Below are 4840 nucleotides of genomic sequence, written 5' to 3'. Positions count from 1 at the left end.
CAAAACTGGACGTGATCTACCATTTTGGTTTTACAGGTATTTGAGGCCAGTCAAAACTGGGCGTGATCTACCATTCTTGTGTCGGGCATGCCAGGTGGAATCATTTAATTCATTACCAGATGTTGACACCCCCTCCGCCCCCCCCCCCACACACACCGTCTCTACTTTACCAATTATGCTAGAAGCAACTCATGCTGCCCAACCTCCAACATCAACAGCATCATCTACTTAAAGGACAATTAGATCTTAACGGAAGCTGCAATTACATGTAACGTCATCCGAAACCACCCCACCGAGACCAAAAAGAGGAAAAAGACAAAAAGGGAAAACTGAGCCAACAAGGGAGAGGGCCGAAAGACTCAAAAAAGAAAAAAAAATGAGGGACTCAAGGTAAGAAAACTCTTTTTTTAATAGTTGTAAAATATATACACAAAAACAGCAAGCAAGAATATTTAACCAATTTTTAAGATATAAAGAAATATTTTGTAAGCTCACAATGGATTATTATTCACGCACTTTCTTGTAATTATATAACAAATATATATATGATCATTTCTGGTCATAATTATATAAAATATTTACACAGTATATGAGCCCAGAGATAATTATTTACAAATTGCAAACATAATTTTCAAATAATTTCAGAAAATGGTAAGTGGATGGATGTAGGATACTTTTGTTGTCTGTGGCTGAAAAAATGCCTGCAATTTATTTGACATTTCTGAAGAACTAAGAAACCAACAGCCAATCCAACCCCTATATCCAACCTCAACTGCACCAGATTGGTGTTCCTATGACAGATGTGGAGATATGCCAACAGATATTGAGAAGTTATGTTGCAGTACCAGACCAGAGAATTGTATTTCATTACCCTCAGGAAGTGATTTTTTTTTCTGTAATAATATCCTTTGATATATTTCATCCACAAATATTAATGTTATTGGTCTGGGTAGTACCGGCAGCAGGAAGTTCTGCAGCCTTCATTTCAATCACTTCAAATTGGCTGGTTTACTGAAAATAGATTTTAAAAATAGTTAAATATACATTATGCAAGAGCTTAATATGCCTATTGTAGGTCTTTCTTTAGGCCTAAAATGTTATACAAACTATTAATTAGACATTAATTAACGTATCCTGACCATAATCAACTCTCGATGTCAACGCTTACCTGCGATATTTGTTGGATTATGATCCGATTTGCTGCATAACTTTCCTTCTCGATTTAACGATTTAATGGATAATCGAGACTGATTTTTGTCGTACCGACTTAGGTAATGATGACCAAGGATATGCGGAACTTTCGATCGCTTATTTCTCGGTTCATAGTGGATCAATTTGGCTGAAATTTTCAGCAAATTGCCTTTACATTATCTAGTTTTTAACTATTATAGTGAGAACTGCCAGCTCGTTATCTAATCTCGCATAATGTATCTTTAATTTAATGTTTTCAGGAGTTTGAACAGTATTGTTTAGAGCCACAAGTTCTGGATCTTGCTAATGTATATAGAAACGGTGTACTAGCAATTGATATGGACGAAGACATTAATCGAAGGAGAAGACTTGCAGCCTACAGACAATTTGTTATGTGGTGGTACAGGGAATAGAGTAGTAGTACCCTCCTGTCGTGTTCTGAAAATAGGATTATCATTTCAAGACGAAAATGGCATTGGTTTTAATCCAAGACGATTATTATGAAAATACTTACATTAAAATCTGGTTTTCTGTTTCTTGGCTGTCTCTGAAGTTGTTTCTGGCTCGGGTTTTGCAATTGTGTCTGCAATCTTTCGAGGACCATCCTGGTCTAGTGGTCATTTTCGCCCCGTTTTGCCTTTATCATCGAGTCTGGCCCTATAAAGATAGTAAATTCAAGACATCAAAATTGTTCCAGGATGGTTTGGCAATTAATACAAATTCTTGTTTCGTGCCAGACATTTTTAATTTTTACAACACTTTATTTGATTATTAAGTTGTAATTTAACTCATCTATCCAATCAAACTTACTATGGTACTTACTTTTCTTGAGTTATATCGTCTTGAAAGGGGCTAATTCCTACAGCGATTGTAGACATTTCAGGAGGCCTGTTCTTTCTCTTGTCTGTATCAGTACTACAAAAACAAAATTAGTTGTAATAATTCGTACTATCATGTATAAAAGTGACGATATCATTACCAGTATGTTAATGATGAAAGTGTCTGGTAGCTTACCAACAACTTAGGTGTGCTATCTTCCCTTTGATCTGGAAACATGCTAACGTCGTAGCGATATTTAAAAAAGGAAATAAGGATATATGTTCCAACTATCGCCCGATATCATTACTCTCGATAATAAGTAAGATCCTTGAACGTTGTATTTATAAGCATGTCTTTAACTTCCTTCTAGATAACAATACACTTACACAATTTCAAAGTGGTTTTATGAAAGGAGACTCGACTATCTACCAACTTCTAGACTTAAATGATTTTTATTGTAATGCAATCGATAAGGGTTATTACACGAGAACGGTGTTCTGTGACATCAGCAAAGCATTCGATAGAGTTTGGCATGCTGGACTCTGTCTTAAGCTTGATGCTGTCGGGGTCCGAGGCACATTGTACAGTTGGTTTAAAAGTTATATAACTGGTCGATCACAGTGTGTTCTGGACAATGTCGCCTCGGAGTCATCATTCGTCACTTCCGGTGTTCCACAGGGCTCCGTTCTCGGTCCGCTTCTATTTTTAATTTATATTAATGACATCATTGAAAATATTCAATCAAATATCAAATTGTTTGCTGATGACACGTCTCTCTACTTACTGATAAAAGATCCGTCGGAAAGCGCGAAAATAATGAATTCGGATATCGAGAAAATCAACGTTTGGTCCAAAAAAATGGCTGGTTTCCTTCAACCCCACAAAAACAGAATCACTAACAATATCTATCAAACCACACAATAACATACCACCACTTTTTATGGATACTGTTAAAATAAATGATGTGCAAAACCACAAGCACTTGGGTCTTTTCTTCCAACACAAACTTAAATGAGATATCCACATAAATAATATTTGTAATAAAGTATCAAAATTAATCAATTGTTTAAGATCCCTAAAGTACAGGCTAAATAGAAAATCTCTTTGCATAATTTACAATTCTTATATACTACCGCATTTCGACTATGCGGACATTATTTGGGACAATTGCACTGATCACCTAGCGAACCAACTAGAACACCTTCAACTTGACGCATTACGCACTATTTGTGGGGCTGTAAAGGGAACTAGCCACCGTTTATTCTATCTGGAAACTGGTATTATTCCTTTGAATGCAAGAAGAAAAAGACATAATTTACAGACAATATATAAAATTATTAATGGAATGGTTCCAAATTATTTATCCAACCACATTAAATTAAAAACATCTCCATATAATCTTAGAAGTAAACCAGAATTAGATGAAATATTCTGCAAAACATCTCTCTATTACAATTCATTCTTTCCATCAGCTATCCGACTCTGGAACAGCCTAGATCCGTCCATAACAAATGTCTTATCACTCTCAAAATTTAAACAAGAACTCTCTAAACGTGATCCGAAAATACCTCTCTTTTATTATATTGGCAAACGTAAAAATCAAATTATACATACTAAACTAAGACTAGGCTGCAGTAATCTAAATTTTCATAAATTTACAAGACATATTTCAAACACCCCCGAATGTTTATGTGGTAATATAATAGAAGATCCTTATCACTATCTCCTTGTATGTTCCTTGTATTCAGATGCTCGCCACAGAACAATCGACACTTTACCTCATACACAACAAAACACTAAAGTGCTACTATATGGATCGGAAACACTATCATACAACGAAAACGTGTCAGTATTTAACGGGGTCCATAATTTTATTGAACAAACCGAAAGATTTAGATTTTAAAAAATATCTGATTTTAATTATTTCAAACTTATGTTTACATGTAAATATTTTTATTGGGTTATGTGTACATATATATATATAATTTCCTTTTATCTATTCTTTTTTCTTCTTTATTTTCAAAATATTGTAATATTATGTAATTTATTGTAACCGGGAGAGGGGTTTATATAGGCTTTGCCTGTTCCCCAATCCCCTCAGTTTTCTGAATAAATCAATATTATTTTTGGAAAAATATTGTGACAAAAAATAAGGTGTAGTAATAATGGATATAATACAAAGTGAATGAAACAATAATGTTACTGAGACAATAATGTCATTGAATAATTCAAAACAGTGATAAAATTGTTATTGTTATTACTATATAAATAAAATATTAAAAATTCATATATAAGTGAGATGAAACACAACCCTATATAAGTGGAATGAAACGACCCATGTAATTTTGGGATGAAACAGTCCAAGGTGATCTACATGTAACATAATTGTCAAAAAACAATTAATTAGTTGCTGTACAAATATTACCTGCCATGAATGGATGATAGTTCTGAAACATGCAGTGCTCCAGCATTTGAAGGCACACAAATTCCGCTATAGCTGGAAAAATAAATACATTCACCAGTCATTCATCAAAAAATTGTCTGTTAATATTAGTTATTATACCTGTTAATATTAGTTATTATACCTGTTAATATTAGTTATTATACAAGATAGTAAAAGAAAACCTTACAATAATTAAATTTAAATTCAGGTTACGAATAAACCATAGCTCATATGAGATATTCAACCATCTAGATTAAAGTACAGTAGCTAAGTCTCTAACCCAATATCATCCAAAGTCGGACACAAATTATTTGTCAATTTAAATCGACATTGATGTTGTGATTTTACCGGGAAAAGATGGGCTTCTGACATCCAATATTTAAGACA

At 33.7% G+C, this 4840-nt stretch overlaps 1 long non-coding RNA gene across 1 annotated transcript; it reads right to left on the bottom strand.

Moving 5' to 3' along the window:
- Positions 1 to 603: 603 nt before the first annotated feature.
- Positions 604 to 4563, bottom strand: LOC126816927 (uncharacterized). The gene is made up of 4 exons (XR_007678670.1): positions 4436 to 4563; positions 2014 to 2106; positions 1706 to 1848; positions 604 to 1011 (listed from the first exon to the last, which is right to left on the bottom strand). It is a non-coding gene; the product is annotated as an uncharacterized LOC126816927 (long non-coding RNA).
- Between the last annotated feature and the right edge of the window lie 277 nt (positions 4564 to 4840).

The sequence above is a fragment of the Patella vulgata genome, chromosome 3, assembly GCF_932274485.2.
Source record: "Patella vulgata chromosome 3, xgPatVulg1.2, whole genome shotgun sequence".
NCBI classification, from domain to species: Eukaryota; Metazoa; Mollusca; class Gastropoda; family Patellidae; genus Patella; species Patella vulgata.
Note: the sequence above shows the minus strand (reverse complement) of the source record. Positions and strands in the feature narration are given on the sequence as shown.